The 26,010-nt window shown below is 46.5% G+C and overlaps 11 non-coding genes and 1 pseudogene across 11 annotated transcripts; all 12 read right to left on the bottom strand.

Annotated features, from left to right (window-relative positions):
* Nucleotides 1-480: 480 nt before the first annotated feature.
* On the bottom strand, nucleotides 481-657 carry LOC130327446 (U2 spliceosomal RNA; annotated as a pseudogene).
* A 2,095-nt stretch (nucleotides 658-2,752) lies between these two features.
* On the bottom strand, nucleotides 2,753-2,943 carry LOC130327441 (U2 spliceosomal RNA). Its single transcript, XR_008871819.1, has one exon. It is a non-coding gene; the product is annotated as a U2 spliceosomal RNA (small nuclear RNA).
* Nucleotides 2,944-5,027: 2,084 nt separating this feature from the next.
* Nucleotides 5,028-5,218, bottom strand: LOC130327440 (U2 spliceosomal RNA). The gene has a single exon (XR_008871818.1). It is a non-coding gene; the product is annotated as a U2 spliceosomal RNA (small nuclear RNA).
* Nucleotides 5,219-7,310: 2,092 nt separating this feature from the next.
* On the bottom strand, nucleotides 7,311-7,501 carry LOC130327445 (U2 spliceosomal RNA). Its single transcript, XR_008871823.1, has one exon. It is a non-coding gene; the product is annotated as a U2 spliceosomal RNA (small nuclear RNA).
* A 2,100-nt stretch (nucleotides 7,502-9,601) lies between these two features.
* LOC130327443 (U2 spliceosomal RNA) lies at nucleotides 9,602-9,792 on the bottom strand. The gene has a single exon (XR_008871821.1). It is a non-coding gene; the product is annotated as a U2 spliceosomal RNA (small nuclear RNA).
* Nucleotides 9,793-11,886: 2,094 nt separating this feature from the next.
* On the bottom strand, nucleotides 11,887-12,077 carry LOC130327451 (U2 spliceosomal RNA). The gene has a single exon (XR_008871827.1). It is a non-coding gene; the product is annotated as a U2 spliceosomal RNA (small nuclear RNA).
* Nucleotides 12,078-14,169: 2,092 nt separating this feature from the next.
* On the bottom strand, nucleotides 14,170-14,360 carry LOC130327444 (U2 spliceosomal RNA). Its single transcript, XR_008871822.1, has one exon. It is a non-coding gene; the product is annotated as a U2 spliceosomal RNA (small nuclear RNA).
* A 2,089-nt stretch (nucleotides 14,361-16,449) lies between these two features.
* LOC130327442 (U2 spliceosomal RNA) lies at nucleotides 16,450-16,640 on the bottom strand. The gene has a single exon (XR_008871820.1). It is a non-coding gene; the product is annotated as a U2 spliceosomal RNA (small nuclear RNA).
* Nucleotides 16,641-18,733: 2,093 nt separating this feature from the next.
* On the bottom strand, nucleotides 18,734-18,924 carry LOC130327450 (U2 spliceosomal RNA). Its single transcript, XR_008871826.1, has one exon. It is a non-coding gene; the product is annotated as a U2 spliceosomal RNA (small nuclear RNA).
* A 2,097-nt stretch (nucleotides 18,925-21,021) lies between these two features.
* Nucleotides 21,022-21,212, bottom strand: LOC130327448 (U2 spliceosomal RNA). The gene has a single exon (XR_008871825.1). It is a non-coding gene; the product is annotated as a U2 spliceosomal RNA (small nuclear RNA).
* Nucleotides 21,213-23,304: 2,092 nt separating this feature from the next.
* Nucleotides 23,305-23,495, bottom strand: LOC130327447 (U2 spliceosomal RNA). The gene has a single exon (XR_008871824.1). It is a non-coding gene; the product is annotated as a U2 spliceosomal RNA (small nuclear RNA).
* A 2,092-nt stretch (nucleotides 23,496-25,587) lies between these two features.
* Nucleotides 25,588-25,778, bottom strand: LOC130327439 (U2 spliceosomal RNA). The gene has a single exon (XR_008871817.1). It is a non-coding gene; the product is annotated as a U2 spliceosomal RNA (small nuclear RNA).
* Nucleotides 25,779-26,010: the final 232 nt, after the last annotated feature.

Raw genomic sequence — 26,010 nt, 5'->3', positions numbered from 1 at the left:
TTGAGCTTCAAGGCAACAGTCTGCCTCATCCAGGGCTCCAGGGTTGGAGCTTCCAGGTTAGGAATTCTGCCGCCCTTCTGCCTTGCCGTGGTGGAGGTTGAAGCTTGCTGTGGTTGGGGCTGGACCTCCAGGCCTTGCCCTGCAGCCTCCTGGGTGGACTTGCTGGTTGAGGCCATGGCTTCTTCCAGCAGGCTCTTTTCCGCTTCCTTGCTTGCTTGTGGAGAGAGGCTTCGCAAAGTCTTCTTTCCCGGGTGGGAGGAGCTATGCAGATCCGGTCTCGGTGGGAGGAGCTATGCAAATCCTTCTCCAGAGGCAGCGAGTTTCTTCGAAAAGATTCTGCGCCGCCTTCCTCTTTGCCGCTGTTCCGGAATTCACCGCCGATTCCCTTCTTCCAGGTTCTTCGTCGGCTTCTTCCGGAGCTGCAGTCTTCAAGATCTTCTCCTTCTTCAGATGTTCCGAGGCAGGCAGGAGACGATCTTCAGGTGGTATGCTCTAGAGAAATGCGGTTCTAATAAGAACGAAAAGTACTGCAATCGTACTACGCAAAATCTCTACCACAATGCTTGGAGTTCTTCAGACCGTAGCGATCATGGTATCTCCCCTGCCAGGTAAGAACAGATACTACACTTGATCTTAGCCAAAAGGCCGAGAAGCGATAACCGTGAAAGGGGCGGGCCCAACAAGGTCCCCTTCATGGGCACTATCACTGCTTGCTGTCAGGGAGGCTGCCAGACAATTTTCCATGCACACTCTGGGCTGGGGGGCAGTCAACCACCAGTACACACAGCAGAACCTAAACCCATACCATTATTGCTAAGCAGCAAGACAGGGGCCCATTGCACTCCCACGGGGCCTTTTTAAATGCAATCCATAACCCGGATTTGCCAGGAACCCTTCTTACTCCTCCTACTTGCATGTGACACTGGGCTTAGGATCTGCATAGGAAACACACACACAAGCACACACCTACCTTTGTTGCCTGCAGATGCCTCCTTGGCTGTCCCCAAACGGTATCAAACCAACACCCACGGGAAGCTGTAAGCATAGAGGACATGCCTGCACCCCATTGGACTTACCTGTGTGGGTTAAATCCGGGTTATTTGACAACCTATGGCGGTGATGGTTCTGCTCAGGCAGAGCAGTGCTGATGCTCCTCATAAAGCTGTCGCTGCTGTGAAGGTTCTAGGTGACATCACAAATCCCTTTGGTTACATACACAACAAAGCTGGGTTGTTGTTGTTTACACTCTGCAAGGCCTGTGGAAGTGAGTGACATCATAGCACTGTAGTTCTGAGGGTTCAAGATGGATGCAACAATCTCCTGTTGCTTCTATGAAGGCCGTAATAGACGACATCACCAAACAGCTCCATAGTCACATACACAGCAAAGGAGAGATGTTGTTTACACCTAGTGATGTCAGTGGTATTGAGTGACATCACAGCACAGTGCTAAGGCTCCTGGGCCTGGACACAGCAGCGGCTGCAATATCTCAACGGAGAATACGTTTATATCTATGTGTGTGTGTGCGCATATATATATATATATATATATATATATATATATATATATATATATTTCTCCGCCGAAATCACTTTTAAACCCATTTCCACCTTTTTTTCCCTTCTCTTCCTCTTACTTTTTTTTCACGTTTTTTTACGTTTTTCTCCTTTTCGCCTCTTTTCTGGGCGTATTATTCTTCTTTTTCTTCTTTTTTTTCGTCTAATGCATACCCCATCAGTGCAGCAATGCTTATTCAATACCGCCAGCAGATGGAGACACTGGGGGATAATTTTCTAAGGATTTATACTGATTTTTCCTGTCTGAATTTGTCGCACAGAAAGTTGCAGGCCAAATATGTGTGACATTTCTGCGACTTTAGCTTCTAGAGCATTTTTACAACATTATACATAGGTGCTGAATACATAAAAAGCGACTGTTCAGCGACAGACAAGTCGCATCGGCTGAAAGTAGGCCAGAATGTCAGTCCATGTTGGAGCAGGTTTAGATACAGTCTAAAGCATAGATCTCAAAGTCTGTGCACAGAATTTAGCAAGGGCCTCGCACCTTCTGATGCATCAGGTAGGTGCACAATAGCATAGCCTAACCCTCTGTACTTTGGTCTATATTGATGCGGGACATAGACAGCCAGCTGATGACCAATCCATTAGTGCAATGGATGGCTGGAAGCATTTGTCTTTGCCTTTGCAATACCACAGAAGCAATGCATGGTCAATGTACAGCAATGACACACCTGTGTGAACAGCCAGGAGACCCCCCCCCCCCCCCCCCATGTTATGTTACATAGTTACATAGTTAGTACGGTCGAAAAAAGACATATGTCCATCACGTTCAACCAGGGAATTAAGGGGTAGGGGTGTGGCGCGATATTGGGGAAGGGATGAGATTTTATATTTCTTCATAAGCATTAATCTTATTTTGTCAATTAGGAACATTCAGCACCCACCCGCTATCAAGGCAGCTGCCTATCATGTCATGCCCTACCTGCACAGGTGTGCTGGCTACTCAAATGATCCAATTAAGGAGGCCATTTAGTCAGCAGCAGCAGAAGTCCTGTGCCTGGACGCTCCAACAGGGGCCAGACACAAGCAGAAGCAGAAGCAGCAGAAGCAGCAGCAGCACCACCTTTTGTTTTTTGGCTGCAGCAGCAGCAAGGCCCACAGGGCTGGCTAGCTGGCTAGCCAGCAAGCAGGTAGCAATGAAAGTAGGAATCTTTCTTTTTAACCCTGTAAGGGGGTGGTGCACTGTACCCGAAGATACTGCCATATCGGGTCAATGCATAGGGCGACGGAAGCAAGCTTCGAAATCGGCCCCCGTTCTCAAAAATCCATTTAATATATGGTCCCCAGATAGGGGACGTATCAGATATTAAACTGATAAGAACAGATACTACACTTGATCTTAGCCAAAAGGCCGAGAAGCGATAACCGTGAAAGGGGCGGGCCCAACAAGGTCCCCTTCATGGGCACTATCACTGCTTGCTGTCAGGGAGGCTGCCAGACAATTTTCCATGCACACTCTGGGCTGGGGGGCAGTCAACCACCAGTACACACAGCAGAACCTAAACCCATACCATTATTGCTAAGCAGCAAGACAGGGGCCCATTGCACTCCCACGGGGCCTTTTTAAATGCAATCCATAACCCGGATTTGCCAGGAACCCTTCTTACTCCTCCTACTTGCATGTGACACTGGGCTTAGGATCTGCATAGGAAACACACACACAAGCACACACCTACCTTTGTTGCCTGCAGATGCCTCCTTGGCTGTCCCCAAACGGTATCAAACCAACACCCACGGGAAGCTGTAAGCATAGAGGACATGCCTGCACCCCATTGGACTTACCTGTGTGGGTTAAATCCGGGTTATTTGACAACCTATGGCGGTGATGGTTCTGCTCAGGCAGAGCAGTGCTGATGCTCCTCATAAAGCTGTCGCTGCTGTGAAGGTTCTAGGTGACATCACAAATCCCTTTGGTTACATACACAACAAAGCTGGGTTGTTGTTGTTTACACTCTGCAAGGCCTGTGGAAGTGAGTGACATCATAGCACTGTAGTTCTGAGGGTTCAAGATGGATGCAACAATCTCCTGTTGCTTCTATGAAGGCCCGTAATAGACAACATCACCAAACAGCTCCATAGTCACATACACAGCAAAGGAGAGATGTTGTTTACACCTAGTGATGTCAGTGGTATTGAGTGACATCACAGCACAGTGCTAAGGCTCCTGGGCCTGGACACAGCAGCGGCTGCAATATCTCAACGGAGAATACGTTTATATCTATGTGTGTGTGTGCGCATATATATATATATATATATATATATATATATATTTCTCCGCCGAAATCACTTTTAAACCCATTTCCACCTTTTTTTCCCTTCTCTTCCTCTTACTTTTTTTTCACGTTTTTTTACGTTTTTCTCCTTTTCGCCTCTTTTCTGGGCGTATTATTCTTCTTTTTCTTCTTTTTTTTCGTCTAATGCATACCCCATCAGTGCAGCAATGCTTATTCAATACCGCCAGCAGATGGAGACACTGGGGGATAATTTTCTAAGGATTTATACTGATTTTTCCTGTCTGAATTTGTCGCACAGAAAGTTGCAGGCCAAATATGTGTGACATTTCTGCGACTTTAGCTTCTAGAGCATTTTTACAACATTATACATAGGTGCTGAATACATAAAAAGCGACTGTTCAGCGACAGACAAGTCGCATCGGCTGAAAATAGGCCAGAATGTCAGTCCATGTTGGAGCAGGTTTAGATACAGTCTAAAGCATAGATCTCAAAGTCTGTGCACAGAATTTAGCAAGGGCCTCGCACCTTCTGATGCATCAGGTAGGTGCACAATAGCATAGCCTAACCCTCTGTACTTTGGTCTATATTGATGCGGGACATAGACAGCCAGCTGATGACCAATCCATTAGTGCAATGGATGGCTGGAAGCATTTGTCTTTGCCTTTGCAATACCACAGAAGCAATGCATGGTCAATGTACAGCAATGACACACCTGTGTGAACAGCCAGGAGACCCCCCCCCCCCCCCCCCATGTTATGTTACATAGTTACATAGTTAGTACGGTCGAAAAAAGACATATGTCCATCACGTTCAACCAGGGAATTAAGGGGTAGGGGTGTGGCGCGATATTGGGGAAGGGATGAGATTTTATATTTCTTCATAAGCATTAATCTTATTTTGTCAATTAGGAACATTCAGCACCCACCCGCTATCAAGGCAGCTGCCTATCATGTCATGCCCTACCTGCACAGGTGTGCTGGCTACTCAAATGATCCAATTAAGGAGGCCATTTAGTCAGCAGCAGCAGAAGTCCTGTGCCTGGACGCTCCAACAGGGGCCAGACACAAGCAGAAGCAGAAGCAGCAGAAGCAGCAGCAGCACCACCTTTTGTTTTTTGGCTGCAGCAGCAGCAAGGCCCACAGGGCTGGCTAGCTGGCTAGCCAGCAAGCAGGTAGCAATGAAAGTAGGAATCTTTCTTTTTAACCCTGTAAGGGGGTGGTGCACTGTACCCGAAGATACTGCCATATCGGGTCAATGCATAGGGCGACGGAAGCAAGCTTCGAAATCGGCCCCCGTTCTCAAAAATCCATTTAATATATGGTCCCCAGATAGGGGACGTATCAGATATTAAACTGATAAGAACAGATACTACACTTGATCTTAGCCAAAAGGCCGAGAAGCGATAACCGTGAAAGGGGCGGGCCCAACAAGGTCCCCTTCATGGGCACTATCACTGCTTGCTGTCAGGGAGGCTGCCAGACAATTTTCCATGCACACTCTGGGCTGGGGGGCAGTCAACCACCAGTACACACAGCAGAACCTAAACCCATACCATTATTGCTAAGCAGCAAGACAGGGGCCCATTGCACTCCCACGGGGCCTTTTTAAATGCAATCCATAACCCGGATTTGCCAGGAACCCTTCTTACTCCTCCTACTTGCATGTGACACTGGGCTTAGGATCTGCATAGGAAACACACACACAAGCACACACCTACCTTTGTTGCCTGCAGATGCCTCCTTGGCTGTCCCCAAACGGTATCAAACCAACACCCACGGGAAGCTGTAAGCATAGAGGACATGCCTGCACCCCATTGGACTTACCTGTGTGGGTTAAATCCGGGTTATTTGACAACCTATGGCGGTGATGGTTCTGCTCAGGCAGAGCAGTGCTGATGCTCCTCATAAAGCTGTCGCTGCTGTGAAGGTTCTAGGTGACATCACAAATCCCTTTGGTTACATACACAACAAAGCTGGGTTGTTGTTGTTTACACTCTGCAAGGCCTGTGGAAGTGAGTGACATCATAGCACTGTAGTTCTGAGGGTTCAAGATGGATGCAACAATCTCCTGTTGCTTCTATGAAGGCCGTAATAGACGACATCACCAAACAGCTCCATAGTCACATACACAGCAAAGGAGAGATGTTGTTTACACCTAGTGATGTCAGTGGTATTGAGTGACATCACAGCACAGTGCTAAGGCTCCTGGGCCTGGACACAGCAGCGGCTGCAATATCTCAACGGAGAATACGTTTATATCTATGTGTGTGTGTGCGCATATATATATATATATATATATATATATATATATATATATTTCTCCGCCGAAATCACTTTTAAACCCATTTCCACCTTTTTTTCCCTTCTCTTCCTCTTACTTTTTTTTCACGTTTTTTTACGTTTTTCTCCTTTTCGCCTCTTTTCTGGGCATATTATTCTTCTTTTTCTTCTTTTTTTTCGTCTAATGCATACCCCATCAGTGCAGCAATGCTTATTCAATACCGCCAGCAGATGGAGACACTGGGGGATAATTTTCTAAGGATTTATACTGATTTTTCCTGTCTGAATTTGTCGCACAGAAAGTTGCAGGCCAAATATGTGTGACATTTCTGCGACTTTAGCTTCTAGAGCATTTTTACAACATTATACATAGGTGCTGAATACATAAAAAGCGACTGTTCAGCGACAGACAAGTCGCATCGGCTGAAAGTAGGCCAGAATGTCAGTCCATGTTGGAGCAGGTTTAGATACAGTCTAAAGCATAGATCTCAAAGTCTGTGCACAGAATTTAGCAAGGGCCTCGCACCTTCTGATGCATCAGGTAGGTGCACAATAGCATAGCCTAACCCTCTGTACTTTGGTCTATATTGATGCGGGACATAGACAGCCAGCTGATGACCAATCCATTAGTGCAATGGATGGCTGGAAGCATTTGTCTTTGCCTTTGCAATACCACAGAAGCAATGCATGGTCAATGTACAGCAATGACACACCTGTGTGAACAGCCAGGAGACCCCCCCCCCCCCCCCCCCCCATGTTATGTTACATAGTTACATAGTTAGTACGGTCGAAAAAAGACATATGTCCATCACGTTCAACCAGGGAATTAAGGGGTAGGGGTGTGGCGCGATATTGGGGAAGGGATGAGATTTTATATTTCTTCATAAGCATTAATCTTATTTTGTCAATTAGGAACATTCAGCACCCACCCGCTATCAAGGCAGCTGCCTATCATGTCATGCCCTACCTGCACAGGTGTGCTGGCTACTCAAATGATCCAATTAAGGAGGCCATTTAGTCAGCAGCAGCAGAAGTCCTGTGCCTGGACGCTCCAACAGGGGCCAGACACAAGCAGAAGCAGAAGCAGCAGAAGCAGCAGCAGCACCACCTTTTGTTTTTTGGCTGCAGCAGCAGCAAGGCCCACAGGGCTGGCTAGCTGGCTAGCCAGCAAGCAGGTAGCAATGAAAGTAGGAATCTTTCTTTTTAACCCTGTAAGGGGGTGGTGCACTGTACCCGAAGATACTGCCATATCGGGTCAATGCATAGGGTGACGGAAGCAAGCTTCGAAATCGGCCCCCGTTCTCAAAAATCCATTTAATATATGGTCCCCAGATAGGGGACGTATCAGATATTAAACTGATAAGAACAGATACTACACTTGATCTTAGCCAAAAGGCCGAGAAGCGATAACCGTGAAAGGGGCGGGCCCAACAAGGTCCCCTTCATGGGCACTATCACTGCTTGCTGTCAGGGAGGCTGCCAGACAATTTTCCATGCACACTCTGGGCTGGGGGGCAGTCAACCACCAGTACACACAGCAGAACCTAAACCCATACCATTATTGCTAAGCAGCAAGACAGGGGCCCATTGCACTCCCACGGGGCCTTTTTAAATGCAATCCATAACCCGGATTTGCCAGGAACCCTTCTTACTCCTCCTACTTGCATGTGACACTGGGCTTAGGATCTGCATAGGAAACACACACACAAGCACACACCTACCTTTGTTGCCTGCAGATGCCTCCTTGGCTGTCCCCAAACGGTATCAAACCAACACCCACGGGAAGCTGTAAGCATAGAGGACATGCCTGCACCCCATTGGACTTACCTGTGTGGGTTAAATCCGGGTTATTTGACAACCTATGGCGGTGATGGTTCTGCTCAGGCAGAGCAGTGCTGATGCTCCTCATAAAGCTGTCGCTGCTGTGAAGGTTCTAGGTGACATCACAAATCCCTTTGGTTACATACACAACAAAGCTGGGTTGTTGTTGTTTACACTCTGCAAGGCCTGTGGAAGTGAGTGACATCATAGCACTGTAGTTCTGAGGGTTCAAGATGGATGCAACAATCTCCTGTTGCTTCTATGAAGGCCGTAATAGACGACATCACCAAACAGCTCCATAGTCACATACACAGCAAAGGAGAGATGTTGTTTACACCTAGTGATGTCAGTGGTATTGAGTGACATCACAGCACAGTGCTAAGGCTCCTGGGCCTGGACACAGCAGCGGCTGCAATATCTCAACGGAGAATACGTTTATATCTATGTGTGTGTGTGCGCATATATATATATATATATATATATATATATATATATATATATATATATATTTCTCCGCCGAAATCACTTTTAAACCCATTTCCACCTTTTTTTCCCTTCTCTTCCTCTTACTTTTTTTTCACGTTTTTTTACGTTTTTCTCCTTTTCGCCTCTTTTCTGGGCGTATTATTCTTCTTTTTCTTCTTTTTTTTCGTCTAATGCATACCCCATCAGTGCAGCAATGCTTATTCAATACCGCCAGCAGATGGAGACACTGGGGGATAATTTTCTAAGGATTTATACTGATTTTTCCTGTCTGAATTTGTCGCACAGAAAGTTGCAGGCCAAATATGTGTGACATTTCTGCGACTTTAGCTTCTAGAGCATTTTTACAACATTATACATAGGTGCTGAATACATAAAAAGCGACTGTTCAGCGACAGACAAGTCGCATCGGCTGAAAGTAGGCCAGAATGTCAGTCCATGTTGGAGCAGGTTTAGATACAGTCTAAAGCATAGATCTCAAAGTCTGTGCACAGAATTTAGCAAGGGCCTCGCACCTTCTGATGCATCAGGTAGGTGCACAATAGCATAGCCTAACCCTCTGTACTTTGGTCTATATTGATGCGGGACATAGACAGCCAGCTGATGACCAATCCATTAGTGCAATGGATGGCTGGAAGCATTTGTCTTTGCCTTTGCAATACCACAGAAGCAATGCATGGTCAATGTACAGCAATGACACACCTGTGTGAACAGCCAGGAGACCCCCCCCCCCCCCCCCCCATGTTATGTTACATAGTTACATAGTTAGTACGGTCGAAAAAAGACATATGTCCATCACGTTCAACCAGGGAATTAAGGGGTAGGGGTGTGGCGCGATATTGGGGAAGGGATGAGATTTTATATTTCTTCATAAGCATTAATCTTATTTTGTCAATTAGGAACATTCAGCACCCACCCGCTATCAAGGCAGCTGCCTATCATGTCATGCCCTACCTGCACAGGTGTGCTGGCTACTCAAATGATCCAATTAAGGAGGCCATTTAGTCAGCAGCAGCAGAAGTCCTGTGCCTGGACGCTCCAACAGGGGCCAGACACAAGCAGAAGCAGAAGCAGCAGAAGCAGCAGCAGCACCACCTTTTGTTTTTTGGCTGCAGCAGCAGCAAGGCCCACAGGGCTGGCTAGCTGGCTAGCCAGCAAGCAGGTAGCAATGAAAGTAGGAATCTTTCTTTTTAACCCTGTAAGGGGGTGGTGCACTGTACCCGAAGATACTGTCATATCGGGTCAATGCATAGGGCGACGGAAGCAAGCTTCGAAATCGGCCCCCGTTCTCAAAAATCCATTTAATATATGGTCCCCAGATAGGGGACGTATCAGATATTAAACTGATAAGAACAGATACTACACTTGATCTTAGCCAAAAGGCCGAGAAGCGATAACCGTGAAAGGGGCGGGCCCAACAAGGTCCCCTTCATGGGCACTATCACTGCTTGCTGTCAGGGAGGCTGCCAGACAATTTTCCATGCACACTCTGGGCTGGGGGGCAGTCAACCACCAGTACACACAGCAGAACCTAAACCCATACCATTATTGCTAAGCAGCAAGACAGGGGCCCATTGCACTCCCACGGGGCCTTTTTAAATGCAATCCATAACCCGGATTTGCCAGGAACCCTTCTTACTCCTCCTACTTGCATGTGACACTGGGCTTAGGATCTGCATAGGAAACACACACACAAGCACACACCTACCTTTGTTGCCTGCAGATGCCTCCTTGGCTGTCCCCAAACGGTATCAAACCAACACCCACGGGAAGCTGTAAGCATAGAGGACATGCCTGCACCCCATTGGACTTACCTGTGTGGGTTAAATCCGGGTTATTTGACAACCTATGGCGGTGATGGTTCTGCTCAGGCAGAGCAGTGCTGATGCTCCTCATAAAGCTGTCGCTGCTGTGAAGGTTCTAGGTGACATCACAAATCCCTTTGGTTACATACACAACAAAGCTGGGTTGTTGTTGTTTACACTCTGCAAGGCCTGTGGAAGTGAGTGACATCATAGCACTGTAGTTCTGAGGGTTCAAGATGGATGCAACAATCTCCTGTTGCTTCTATGAAGGCCGTAATAGACGACATCACCAAACAGCTCCATAGTCACATACACAGCAAAGGAGAGATGTTGTTTACACCTAGTGATGTCAGTGGTATTGAGTGACATCACAGCACAGTGCTAAGGCTCCTGGGCCTGGACACAGCAGCGGCTGCAATATCTCAACGGAGAATACGTTTATATCTATGTGTGTGTGTGCGCATATATATATATATATATATATATATATATATATATATATATATATATTTCTCCGCCGAAATCACTTTTAAACCCATTTCCACCTTTTTTTCCCTTCTCTTCCTCTTACTTTTTTTTCACGTTTTTTTACGTTTTTCTCCTTTTCGCCTCTTTTCTGGGCGTATTATTCTTCTTTTTCTTCTTTTTTTTCGTCTAATGCATACCCCATCAGTGCAGCAATGCTTATTCAATACCGCCAGCAGATGGAGACACTGGGGGATAATTTTCTAAGGATTTATACTGATTTTTCCTGTCTGAATTTGTCGCACAGAAAGTTGCAGGCCAAATATGTGTGACATTTCTGCGACTTTAGCTTCTAGAGCATTTTTACAACATTATACATAGGTGCTGAATACATAAAAAGCGACTGTTCAGCGACAGACAAGTCGCATCGGCTGAAAGTAGGCCAGAATGTCAGTCCATGTTGGAGCAGGTTTAGATACAGTCTAAAGCATAGATCTCAAAGTCTGTGCACAGAATTTAGCAAGGGCCTCGCACCTTCTGATGCATCAGGTAGGTGCACAATAGCATAGCCTAACCCTCTGTACTTTGGTCTATATTGATGCGGGACATAGACAGCCAGCTGATGACCAATCCATTAGTGCAATGGATGGCTGGAAGCATTTGTCTTTGCCTTTGCAATACCACAGAAGCAATGCATGGTCAATGTACAGCAATGACACACCTGTGTGAACAGCCAGGAGACCCCCCCCCCCCCCCATGTTATGTTACATAGTTACATAGTTAGTACGGTCGAAAAAAGACATATGTCCATCACGTTCAACCAGGGAATTAAGGGGTAGGGGTGTGGCGCGATATTGGGGAAGGGATGAGATTTTATATTTCTTCATAAGCATTAATCTTATTTTGTCAATTAGGAACATTCAGCACCCACCCGCTATCAAGGCAGCTGCCTATCATGTCATGCCCTACCTGCACAGGTGTGCTGGCTACTCAAATGATCCAATTAAGGAGGCCATTTAGTCAGCAGCAGCAGAAGTCCTGTGCCTGGACGCTCCAACAGGGGCCAGACACAAGCAGAAGCAGAAGCAGCAGAAGCAGCAGCAGCACCACCTTTTGTTTTTTGGCTGCAGCAGCAGCAAGGCCCACAGGGCTGGCTAGCTGGCTAGCCAGCAAGCAGGTAGCAATGAAAGTAGGAATCTTTCTTTTTAACCCTGTAAGGGGGTGGTGCACTGTACCCGAAGATACTGCCATATCGGGTCAATGCATAGGGCGACGGAAGCAAGCTTCGAAATCGGCCCCCGTTCTCAAAAATCCATTTAATATATGGTCCCCAGATAGGGGACGTATCAGATATTAAACTGATAAGAACAGATACTACACTTGATCTTAGCCAAAAGGCCGAGAAGCGATAACCGTGAAAGGGGCGGGCCCAACAAGGTCCCCTTCATGGGCACTATCACTGCTTGCTGTCAGGGAGGCTGCCAGACAATTTTCCATGCACACTCTGGGCTGGGGGGCAGTCAACCACCAGTACACACAGCAGAACCTAAACCCATACCATTATTGCTAAGCAGCAAGACAGGGGCCCATTGCACTCCCACGGGGCCTTTTTAAATGCAATCCATGACCCGGATTTGCCAGGAACCCTTCTTACTCCTCCTACTTGCATGTGACACTGGGCTTAGGATCTGCATAGGAAACACACACACAAGCACACACCTACCTTTGTTGCCTGCAGATGCCTCCTTGGCTGTCCCCAAACGGTATCAAACCAACACCCACGGGAAGCTGTAAGCATAGAGGACATGCCTGCACCCCATTGGACTTACCTGTGTGGGTTAAATCCGGGTTATTTGACAACCTATGGCGGTGATGGTTCTGCTCAGGCAGAGCAGTGCTGATGCTCCTCATAAAGCTGTCGCTGCTGTGAAGGTTCTAGGTGACATCACAAATCCCTTTGGTTACATACACAACAAAGCTGGGTTGTTGTTGTTTACACTCTGCAAGGCCTGTGGAAGTGAGTGACATCATAGCACTGTAGTTCTGAGGGTTCAAGATGGATGCAACAATCTCCTGTTGCTTCTATGAAGGCCGTAATAGACGACATCACCAAACAGCTCCATAGTCACATACACAGCAAAGGAGAGATGTTGTTTACACCTAGTGATGTCAGTGGTATTGAGTGACATCACAGCACAGTGCTAAGGCTCCTGGGCCTGGACACAGCAGCGGCTGCAATATCTCAACGGAGAATACGTTTATATCTATGTGTGTGTGTGCGCATATATATATATATATATATATATATATATATATATATATTTCTCCGCCGAAATCACTTTTAAACCCATTTCCACCTTTTTTTCCCTTCTCTTCCTCTTACTTTTTTTTCACGTTTTTTTACGTTTTTCTCCTTTTCGCCTCTTTTCTGGGCATATTATTCTTCTTTTTCTTCTTTTTTTTCGTCTAATGCATACCCCATCAGTGCAGCAATGCTTATTCAATACCGCCAGCAGATGGAGACACTGGGGGATAATTTTCTAAGGATTTATACTGATTTTTCCTGTCTGAATTTGTCGCACAGAAAGTTGCAGGCCAAATATGTGTGACATTTCTGCGACTTTAGCTTCTAGAGCATTTTTACAACATTATACATAGGTGCTGAATACATAAAAAGCGACTGTTCAGCGACAGACAAGTCGCATCGGCTGAAAGTAGGCCAGAATGTCAGTCCATGTTGGAGCAGGTTTAGATACAGTCTAAAGCATAGATCTCAAAGTCTGTGCACAGAATTTAGCAAGGGCCTCGCACCTTCTGATGCATCAGGTAGGTGCACAATAGCATAGCCTAACCCTCTGTACTTTGGTCTATATTGATGCGGGACATAGACAGCCAGCTGATGACCAATCCATTAGTGCAATGGATGGCTGGAAGCATTTGTCTTTGCCTTTGCAATACCACAGAAGCAATGCATGGTCAATGTACAGCAATGACACACCTGTGTGAACAGCCAGGAGACCCCCCCCCCCCCCCCCCCCCATGTTATGTTACATAGTTACATAGTTAGTACGGTCGAAAAAAGACATATGTCCATCACGTTCAACCAGGGAATTAAGGGGTAGGGGTGTGGCGCGATATTGGGGAAGGGATGAGATTTTATATTTCTTCATAAGCATTAATCTTATTTTGTCAATTAGGAACATTCAGCACCCACCCGCTATCAAGGCAGCTGCCTATCATGTCATGCCCTACCTGCACAGGTGTGCTGGCTACTCAAATGATCCAATTAAGGAGGCCATTTAGTCAGCAGCAGCAGAAGTCCTGTGCCTGGACGCTCCAACAGGGGCCAGACACAAGCAGAAGCAGAAGCAGCAGAAGCAGCAGCAGCACCACCTTTTGTTTTTTGGCTGCAGCAGCAGCAAGGCCCACAGGGCTGGCTAGCTGGCTAGCCAGCAAGCAGGTAGCAATGAAAGTAGGAATCTTTCTTTTTAACCCTGTAAGGGGGTGGTGCACTGTACCCGAAGATACTGCCATATCGGGTCAATGCATAGGGTGACGGAAGCAAGCTTCGAAATCGGCCCCCGTTCTCAAAAATCCATTTAATATATGGTCCCCAGATAGGGGACGTATCAGATATTAAACTGATAAGAACAGATACTACACTTGATCTTAGCCAAAAGGCCGAGAAGCGATAACCGTGAAAGGGGCGGGCCCAACAAGGTCCCCTTCATGGGCACTATCACTGCTTGCTGTCAGGGAGGCTGCCAGACAATTTTCCATGCACACTCTGGGCTGGGGGGCAGTCAACCACCAGTACACACAGCAGAACCTAAACCCATACCATTATTGCTAAGCAGCAAGACAGGGGCCCATTGCACTCCCACGGGGCCTTTTTAAATGCAATCCATAACCCGGATTTGCCAGGAACCCTTCTTACTCCTCCTACTTGCATGTGACACTGGGCTTAGGATCTGCATAGGAAACACACACACAAGCACACACCTACCTTTGTTGCCTGCAGATGCCTCCTTGGCTGTCCCCAAACGGTATCAAACCAACACCCACGGGAAGCTGTAAGCATAGAGGACATGCCTGCACCCCATTGGACTTACCTGTGTGGGTTAAATCCGGGTTATTTGACAACCTATGGCGGTGATGGTTCTGCTCAGGCAGAGCAGTGCTGATGCTCCTCATAAAGCTGTCGCTGCTGTGAAGGTTCTAGGTGACATCACAAATCCCTTTGGTTACATACACAACAAAGCTGGGTTGTTGTTGTTTACACTCTGCAAGGCCTGTGGAAGTGAGTGACATCATAGCACTGTAGTTCTGAGGGTTCAAGATGGATGCAACAATCTCCTGTTGCTTCTATGAAGGCCGTAATAGACGACATCACCAAACAGCTCCATAGTCACATACACAGCAAAGGAGAGATGTTGTTTACACCTAGTGATGTCAGTGGTATTGAGTGACATCACAGCACAGTGCTAAGGCTCCTGGGCCTGGACACAGCAGCGGCTGCAATATCTCAACGGAGAATACGTTTATATCTATGTGTGTGTGTCCGCATATATATATATATATATATATATATATATATATATATATTTCTCCGCCGAAATCACTTTTAAACCCATTTCCACCTTTTTTTCCCTTCTCTTCCTCTTAATTTTTTTTCACGTTTTTTTACGTTTTTCTCCTTTTCGCCTCTTTTCTGGGCGTATTATTCTTCTTTTTCTTCTTTTTTTTCGTCTAATGCATACCCCATCAGTGCAGCAATGCTTATTCAATACCGCCAGCAGATGGAGACACTGGGGGATAATTTTCTAAGGATTTATACTGATTTTTCCTGTCTGAATTTGTCGCACAGAAAGTTGCAGGCCAAATATGTGTGACATTTCTGCGACTTTAGCTTCTAGAGCATTTTTACAACATTATACATAGGTGCTGAATACATAAAAAGCGACTGTTCAGCGACAGACAAGTCGCATCGGCTGAAAGTAGGCCAGAATGTCAGTCCATGTTGGAGCAGGTTTAGATACAGTCTAAAGCATAGATCTCAAAGTCTGTGCACAGAATTTAGCAAGGGCCTCGCACCTTCTGATGCATCAGGTAGGTGCACAATAGCATAGCCTAACCCTCTGTACTTTGGTCTATATTGATGCGGGACATAGACAGCCAGCTGATGACCAATCCATTAGTGCAATGGATGGCTGGAAGCATTTGTCTTTGCCTTTGCAATACCACAGAAGCAATGCATGGTCAATGTACAGCAATGACACACCTGTGTGAACAGCCAGGAGACCCCCCCCCCCCCCCCCCATGTTATGTTACATAGTTACATAGTTAGTACGGTCGAAAAAAGACATATGTCCATCACGTTCAACCAGGGAATTAAGGGGTAGGGGTGTGGCGCGATATTGGGGAAGGGATGAGATTTTATATTTCTTCATAAGCATTAATCTTATTTTGTCAATTAGGAACATTCAGCACCCACCCGCTATCAAGGCAGCTGCCTATCATGTCATGCCCTACCTGCACAGGTGTGCTGGCTACTCAAATGATCCAATTAAGGAGGCCATTTAGTCAGCAGCAGCAGAAGTCCTGTGCCTGGACGCTCCAACAGGGGCCAGACACAAGCAGAAGCAGAAGCAGCAGAAGCAGCAGCAGCACCACCTTTTGTTTTTTGGCTGCAGCAGCAGCAAGGCCCACAGGGCTGGCTAGCTGGCTAGCCAGCAAGCAGGTAGCAATGAAAGTAGGAATCTTTCTTTTTAACCCTGTAAGGGGGTGGTGCACTGTACCCGAAGATACTGTCATATCGGGTCAATGCATAGGGCGACGGAAGCAAGCTTCGAAATCGGCCCCCGTTCTCAAAAATCCATTTAATATATGGTCCCCAGATAGGGGACGTATCAGATATTAAACTGATAAGAACAGATACTACACTTGATCTTAGCCAAAAGGCCGAGAAGCGATAACCGTGAAAGGGGCGGGCCCAACAAGGTCCCCTTCATGGGCACTATCACTGCTTGCTGTCAGGGAGGCTGCCAGACAATTTTCCATGCACACTCTGGGCTGGGGGGCAGTCAACCACCAGTACACACAGCAGAACCTAAACCCATACCATTATTGCTAAGCAGCAAGACAGGGGCCCATTGCACTCCCACGGGGCCTTTTTAAATGCAATCCATAACCCGGATTTGCCAGGAACCCTTCTTACTCCTCCTACTTGCATGTGACACTGGGCTTAGGATCTGCATAGGAAACACACACACAAGCACACACCTACCTTTGTTGCCTGCAGATGCCTCCTTGGCTGTCCCCAAACGGTATCAAACCAACACCCACGGGAAGCTGTAAGCATAGAGGACATGCCTGCACCCCATTGGACTTACCTGTGTGGGTTAAATCCGGGTTATTTGACAACCTATGGCGGTGATGGTTCTGCTCAGGCAGAGCAGTGCTGATGCTCCTCATAAAGCTGTCGCTGCTGTGAAGGTTCTAGGTGACATCACAAATCCCTTTGGTTACATACACAACAAAGCTGGGTTGTTGTTGTTTACACTCTGCAAGGCCTGTGGAAGTGAGTGACATCATAGCACTGTAGTTCTGAGGGTTCAAGATGGATGCAACAATCTCCTGTTGCTTCTATGAAGGCCGTAATAGACGACATCACCAAACAGCTCCATAGTCACATACACAGCAAAGGAGAGATGTTGTTTACACCTAGTGATGTCAGTGGTATTGAGTGACATCACAGCACAGTGCTAAGGCTCCTGGGCCTGGACACAGCAGCGGCTGCAATATCTCAACGGAGAATACGTTTATATCTATGTGTGTGTGTGCGCATATATATATATATATATATATATATATATATATATATATATATATTACTCCGCCGAAATCACTTTTAAACCCATTTCCACCTTTTTTTCCCTTCTCTTCCTCTTACTTTTTTTTCACGTTTTTTTACGTTTTTCTCCTTTTCGCCTCTTTTCTGGGCGTATTATTCTTCTTTTTCTTCTTTTTTTTCGTCTAATGCATACCCCATCAGTGCAGCAATGCTTATTCAATACCGCCAGCAGATGGAGACACTGGGGGATAATTTTCTAAGGATTTATACTGATTTTTCCTGTCTGAATTTGTCGCACAGAAAGTTGCAGGCCAAATATGTGTGACATTTCTGCGACTTTAGCTTCTAGAGCATTTTTACAACATTATACATAGGTGCTGAATACATAAAAAGCGACTGTTCAGCGACAGACAAGTCGCATCGGCTGAAAGTAGGCCAGAATGTCAGTCCATGTTGGAGCAGGTTTAGATACAGTCTAAAGCATAGATCTCAAAGTCTGTGCACAGAATTTAGCAAGGGCCTCGCACCTTCTGATGCATCAGGTAGGTGCACAATAGCATAGCCTAACCCTCTGTACTTTGGTCTATATTGATGCGGGACATAGACAGCCAGCTGATGACCAATCCATTAGTGCAATGGATGGCTGGAAGCATTTGTCTTTGCCTTTGCAATACCACAGAAGCAATGCATGGTCAATGTACAGCAATGACACACCTGTGTGAACAGCCAGGAGACCCCCCCCCCCCCCCCATGTTATGTTACATAGTTACATAGTTAGTACGGTCGAAAAAAGACATATGTCCATCACGTTCAACCAGGGAATTAAGGGGTAGGGGTGTGGCGCGATATTGGGGAAGGGATGAGATTTTATATTTCTTCATAAGCATTAATCTTATTTTGTCAATTAGGAACATTCAGCACCCACCCGCTATCAAGGCAGCTGCCTATCATGTCATGCCCTACCTGCACAGGTGTGCTGGCTACTCAAATGATCCAATTAAGGAGGCCATTTAGTCAGCAGCAGCAGAAGTCCTGTGCCTGGACGCTCCAACAGGGGCCAGACACAAGCAGAAGCAGAAGCAGCAGAAGCAGCAGCAGCACCACCTTTTGTTTTTTGGCTGCAGCAGCAGCAAGGCCCACAGGGCTGGCTAGCTGGCTAGCCAGCAAGCAGGTAGCAATGAAAGTAGGAATCTTTCTTTTTAACCCTGTAAGGGGGTGGTGCACTGTACCCGAAGATACTGCCATATCGGGTCAATGCATAGGGCGACGGAAGCAAGCTTCGAAATCGGCCCCCGTTCTCAAAAATCCATTTAATATATGGTCCCCAGATAGGGGACGTATCAGATATTAAACTGATAAGAACAGATACTACACTTGATCTTAGCCAAAAGGCCGAGAAGCGATAACCGTGAAAGGGGCGGGCCCAACAAGGTCCCCTTCATGGGCACTATCACTGCTTGCTGTCAGGGAGGCTGCCAGACAATTTTCCATGCACACTCTGGGCTGGGGGGCAGTCAACCACCAGTACACACAGCAGAACCTAAACCCATACCATTATTGCTAAGCAGCAAGACAGGGGCCCATTGCACTCCCACGGGGCCTTTTTAAATGCAATCCATAACCCGGATTTGCCAGGAACCCTTCTTACTCCTCCTACTTGCATGTGACACTGGGCTTAGGATCTGCATAGGAAACACACACACAAGCACACACCTACCTTTGTTGCCTGCAGATGCCTCCTTGGCTGTCCCCAAACGGTATCAAACCAACACCCACGGGAAGCTGTAAGCATAGAGGACATGCCTGCACCCCATTGGACTTACCTGTGTGGGTTAAATCCGGGTTATTTGACAACCTATGGCGGTGATGGTTCTGCTCAGGCAGAGCAGTGCTGATGCTCCTCATAAAGCTGTCGCTGCTGTGAAGGTTCTAGGTGACATCACAAATCCCTTTGGTTACATACACAACAAAGCTGGGTTGTTGTTGTTTACACTCTGCAAGGCCTGTGGAAGTGAGTGACATCATAGCACTGTAGTTCTGAGGGTTCAAGATGGATGCAACAATCTCCTGTTGCTTCTATGAAGGCCGTAATAGACGACATCACCAAACAGCTCCATAGTCACATACACAGCAAAGGAGAGATGTTGTTTACACCTAGTGATGTCAGTGGTATTGAGTGACATCACAGCACAGTGCTAAGGCTCCTGGGCCTGGACACAGCAGCGGCTGCAATATCTCAACGGAGAATACGTTTATATCTATGTGTGTGTGTGCGCATATATATATATATATATATATATATATATATATATATATATATATATTTCTCCGCCGAAATCACTTTTAAACCCATTTCCACCTTTTTTTCCCTTCTCTTCCTCTTACTTTTTTTTCACGTTTTTTTACGTTTTTCTCCTTTTCGCCTCTTTTCTGGGCGTATTATTCTTCTTTTTCTTCTTTTTTTTCGTCTAATGCATACCCCATCAGTGCAGCAATGCTTATTCAATACCGCCAGCAGATGGAGACACTGGGGGATAATTTTCTAAGGATTTATACTGATTTTTCCTGTCTGAATTTGTCGCACAGAAAGTTGCAGGCCAAATATGTGTGACATTTCTGCGACTTTAGCTTCTAGAGCATTTTTACAACATTATACATAGGTGCTGAATACATAAAAAGCGACTGTTCAGCGACAGACAAGTCGCATCGGCTGAAAGTAGGCCAGAATGTCAGTCCATGTTGGAGCAGGTTTAGATACAGTCTAAAGCATAGATCTCAAAGTCTGTGCACAGAATTTAGCAAGGGCCTCGCACCTTCTGATGCATCAGGTAGGTGCACAATAGCATAGCCTAACCCTCTGTACTTTGGTCTATATTGATGCGGGACATAGACAGCCAGCTGATGACCAATCCATTAGTGCAATGGATGGCTGGAAGCATTTGTCTTTGCCTTTGCAATACCACAGAAGCAATGCATGGTCAATGTACAGCAATGACACACCTGTGTGAACAGCCAGGAGACCCCCCCCCCCCCCCCCCATGTTATGTTACATAGTTACATAGTTAGTACGGTCGAAAAAAGACATATGTCCATCACGTTCAACCAGGGAATTAAGGGGTAGGGGTGTGGCGCGATATTGGGGAAGGGATGAGATTTTATATTTCTTCATAAGCATTAATCTTATTTTGTCAATTAGGAACATTCAGCACCCACCCGCTATCAAGGCAGCTGCCTATCATGTCATGCCCTACCTGCACAGGTGTGCTGGCTACTCAAATGATCCAATTAAGGAGGCCATTTAGTCAGCAGCAGCAGAAGTCCTGTGCCTGGACGCTCCAACAGGGGCCAGACACAAGCAGAAGCAGAAGCAGCAGAAGCAGCAGCAGCACCACCTTTTGTTTTTTGGCTGCAGCAGCAGCAAGGCCCACAGGGCTGGCTAGCTGGCTAGCCAGCAAGCAGGTAGCAATGAAAGTAGGAATCTTTCTTTTTAACCCTGTAAGGGGGTGGTGCACTGTACCCGAAGATACTGCCATATCGGGTCAATGCATAGGGCGACGGAAGCAAGCTTCGAAATCGGCCCCCGTTCTCAAAAATCCATTTAATATATGGTCCCCAGATAGGGGACGTATCAGATATTAAACTGATAAGAACAGATACTACACTTGATCTTAGCCAAAAGGCCGAGAAGCGATAACCGTGAAAGGGGCGGGCCCAACAAGGTCCCCTTCATGGGCACTATCACTGCTTGCTGTCAGGGAGGCTGCCAGACAATTTTCCATGCACACTCTGGGCTGGGGGGCAGTCAACCACCAGTACACACAGCAGAACCTAAACCCATACCATTATTGCTAAGCAGCAAGACAGGGGCCCATTGCACTCCCACGGGGCCTTTTTAAATGCAATCCATAACCCGGATTTGCCAGGAACCCTTCTTACTCCTCCTACTTGCATGTGACACTGGGCTTAGGATCTGCATAGGAAACACACACACAAGCACACACCTACCTTTGTTGCCTGCAGATGCCTCCTTGGCTGTCCCCAAACGGTATCAAACCAACACCCACGGGAAGCTGTAAGCATAGAGGACATGCCTGCACCCCATTGGACTTACCTGTGTGGGTTAAATCCGGGTTATTTGACAACCTATGGCGGTGATGGTTCTGCTCAGGCAGAGCAGTGCTGATGCTCCTCATAAAGCTGTCGCTGCTGTGAAGGTTCTAGGTGACATCACAATCCCTATGGTTACATACACGACAAAGCTGGGTTGTTGTTGTTTACACTCTGCAAGGCCTGTGGAAGTGAGTGACATCATAGCACTGTAGTTCTGAGGGTTCAAGATGGATGCAACAATCTCCTGTTGCTTCTATGAAGGCCGTAATAGACGACATCACCAAACAGCTCCATAGTCACATACACAGCAAAGGAGAGATGTTGTTTACACCTAGTGATGTCAGTGGTATTGAGTGACATCACAGCACAGTGCTAAGGCTCCTGGGCCTGGACACAGCAGCGGCTGCAATATCTCAACGGAGAATACGTTTATATCTATGTGTGTGTGTGCGCATATATATATATATATATATATATATATATATATATATATATATTTCTCCGCCGAAATCACTTTTAAACCCATTTCCACCTTTTTTTCCCTTCTCTTCCTCTTACTTTTTTTTCACGTTTTTTTACGTTTTTCTCCTTTTCGCCTCTTTTCTGGGCGTATTATTCTTCTTTTTCTTCTTTTTTTTCGTCTAATGCATACCCCATCAGTGCAGCAATGCTTATTCAATACCGCCAGCAGATGGAGACACTGGGGGATAATTTTCTAAGGATTTATACTGATTTTTCCTGTCTGAATTTGTCGCACAGAAAGTTGCAGGCCAAATATGTGTGACATTTCTGCGACTTTAGCTTCTAGAGCATTTTTACAACATTATACATAGGTGCTGAATACATAAAAAGCGACTGTTCAGCGACAGACAAGTCGCATCGGCTGAAAGTAGGCCAGAATGTCAGTCCATGTTGGAGCAGGTTTAGATACAGTCTAAAGCATAGATCTCAAAGTCTGTGCACAGAATTTAGCAAGGGCCTCGCACCTTCTGATGCATCAGGTAGGTGCACAATAGCATAGCCTAACCCTCTGTACTTTGGTCTATATTGATGCGGGACATAGACAGCCAGCTGATGACCAATCCATTAGTGCAATGGATGGCTGGAAGCATTTGTCTTTGCCTTTGCAATACCACAGAAGCAATGCATGGTCAATGTACAGCAATGACACACCTGTGTGAACAGCCAGGAGACCCCCCCCCCCCCCCCCCATGTTATGTTACATAGTTACATAGTTAGTACGGTCGAAAAAAGACATATGTCCATCACGTTCAACCAGGGAATTAAGGGGTAGGGGTGTGGCGCGATATTGGGGAAGGGATGAGATTTTATATTTCTTCATAAGCATTAATCTTATTTTGTCAATTAGGAACATTCAGCACCCACCCGCTATCAAGGCAGCTGCCTATCATGTCATGCCCTACCTGCACAGGTGTGCTGGCTACTCAAATGATCCAATTAAGGAGGCCATTTAGTCAGCAGCAGCAGAAGTCCTGTGCCTGGACGCTCCAACAGGGGCCAGACACAAGCAGAAGCAGAAGCAGCAGAAGCAGCAGCAGCACCACCTTTTGTTTTTTGGCTGCAGCAGCAGCAAGGCCCACAGGGCTGGCTAGCTGGCTAGCCAGCAAGCAGGTAGCAATGAAAGTAGGAATCTTTCTTTTTAACCCTGTAAGGGGGTGGTGCACTGTACCCGAAGATACTGCCATATCGGGTCAATGCATAGGGCGACGGAAGCAAGCTTCGAAATCGGCCCCCGTTCTCAAAAATCCATTTAATATATGGTCCCCAGATAGGGGACGTATCAGATATTAAACTGATAAGAACAGATACTACACTTGATCTTAGCCAAAAGGCCGAGAAGCGATAACCGTGAAAGGGGCGGGCCCAACAAGGTCCCCTTCATGGGCACTATCACTGCTTGCTGTCAGGGAGGCTGCCAGACAATTTTCCATGCACACTCTGGGCTGGGGGGCAGTCAACCACCAGTACACACAGCAGAACCTAAACCCATACCATTATTGCTAAGCAGCAAGACAGGGGCCCATTGCACTCCCACGGGGCCTTTTTAAATGCAATCCATAACCCGGATTTGCCAGGAACCCTTCTTACTCCTCCTACTTGCATGTGACACTGGGCTTAGGATCTGCATAGGAAACACACACACAAGCACACACCTACCTTTGTTGCCTGCAGATGCCTCCTTGGCTGTCCCCAAACGGTATCAAACCAACACCCACGGGAAGCTGTAAGCATAGAGGACATGCCTGCACCCCATTGGACTTACCTGTGTGGGTTAAATCCGGGTTATTTGACAACCTATGGCGGTGATGGTTCTGCTCAGGCAGAGCAGTGCTGATGCTCCTCATAAAGCTGTCGCTGCTGTGAAGGTTCTAGGTGACATCACAAATCCCTTTGGTTACATACACAACAAAGCTGGGTTGTTGTTGTTTACACTCTGCAAGGCCTGTGGAAGTGAGTGACATCATAGCACTGTAGTTCTGAGGGTTCAAGATGGATGCAACAATCTCCTGTTGCTTCTATGAAGGCCATAATAGACGACATCACCAAACAGCTCCATAGTCACATACACAGCAAAGGAGAGATGTTGTTTACACCTAGTGATGTCAGTGGTATTGAGTGACATCACAGCACAGTGCTAAGGCTCCTGGGCCTGGACACAGCAGCGGCTGCAATATCTCAACGGAGAATACGTTTATATCTATGTGTGTGTGTGCGCATATATATATATATATATATATATATATATATATATATATATATTTCTCCGCCGAAATCACTTTTAAACCCATTTCCACCTTTTTTTCCCTTCTCTTCCTCTTACTTTTTTTTCACGTTTTTTTACGTTTTTCTCCTTTTCGCCTCTTTTCTGGGCGTATTATTCTTCTTTTTCTTCTTTTTTTTCGTCTAATGCATACCCCATCAGTGCAGCAATGCTTATTCAATACCGCCAGCAGATGGAGACACTGGGGGATAATTTTCTAAGGATTTATACTGATTTTTCCTGTCTGAATTTGTCGCACAGAAAGTTGCAGGCCAAATATGTGTGACATTTCTGCGACTTTAGCTTCTAGAGCATTTTTACAACATTATACATAGGTGCTGAATACATAAAAAGCGACTGTTCAGCGACAGACAAGTCGCATCGGCTGAAAGTAGGCCAGAATGTCAGTCCATGTTGGAGCAGGTTTAGATACAGTCTAAAGCATAGATCTCAAAGTCTGTGCACAGAATTTAGCAAGGGCCTCGCACCTTCTGATGCATCAGGTAGGTGCACAATAGCATAGCCTAACCCTCTGTACTTTGGTCTATATTGATGCGGGACATAGACAGCCAGCTGATGACCAATCCATTAGTGCAATGGATGGCTGGAAGCATTTGTCTTTGCCTTTGCAATACCACAGAAGCAATGCATGGTCAATGTACAGCAATGACACACCTGTGTGAACAGCCAGGAGACCCCCCCCCCCCCCCCCATGTTATGTTACATAGTTACATAGTTAGTACGGTCGAAAAAAGACATATGTCCATCACGTTCAACCAGGGAATTAAGGGGTAGGGGTGTGGCGCGATATTGGGGAAGGGATGAGATTTTATATTTCTTCATAAGCATTAATCTTATTTTGTCAATTAGGAACATTCAGCACCCACCCGCTATCAAGGCAGCTGCCTATCATGTCATGCCCTACCTGCACAGGTGTGCTGGCTACTCAAATGATCCAATTAAGGAGGCCATTTAGTCAGCAGCAGCAGAAGTCCTGTGCCTGGACGCTCCAACAGGGGCCAGACACAAGCAGAAGCAGAAGCAGCAGAAGCAGCAGCAGCACCACCTTTTGTTTTTTGGCTGCAGCAGCAGCAAGGCCCACAGGGCTGGCTAGCTGGCTAGCCAGCAAGCAGGTAGCAATGAAAGTAGGAATCTTTCTTTTTAACCCTGTAAGGGGGTGGTGCACTGTACCCGAAGATACTGCCATATCGGGTCAATGCATAGGGCGACGGAAGCAAGCTTCGAAATCGGCCCCCGTTCTCAAAAATCCATTTAATATATGGTCCCCAGATAGGGGACGTATCAGATATTAAACTGATAAGAACAGATACTACACTTGATCTTAGCCAAAAGGCCGAGAAGCGATAACCGTGAAAGGGGCGGGCCCAACAAGGTCCCCTTCATGGGCACTATCACTGCTTGCATGTCAGGGAGGCTGCCAGACAATTTTCCATGCACACTCTGGGCTGGGGGGCAGTCAACCACCAGTACACACAGCAGAACCTAAACCCATACCATTATTGCTAAGCAGCAAGACAGGGGCCCATTGCACTCCCACGGGGCCTTTTTAAATGCAATCCATAACCCGGATTTGCCAG

This window comes from Hyla sarda, unplaced genomic scaffold, assembly GCF_029499605.1.
Source record: "Hyla sarda isolate aHylSar1 unplaced genomic scaffold, aHylSar1.hap1 scaffold_2994, whole genome shotgun sequence".
In the NCBI taxonomy this organism is placed as follows: domain Eukaryota; kingdom Metazoa; phylum Chordata; class Amphibia; order Anura; family Hylidae; genus Hyla; species Hyla sarda.
This window is presented reverse-complemented; position numbering and strand designations above follow the sequence as displayed.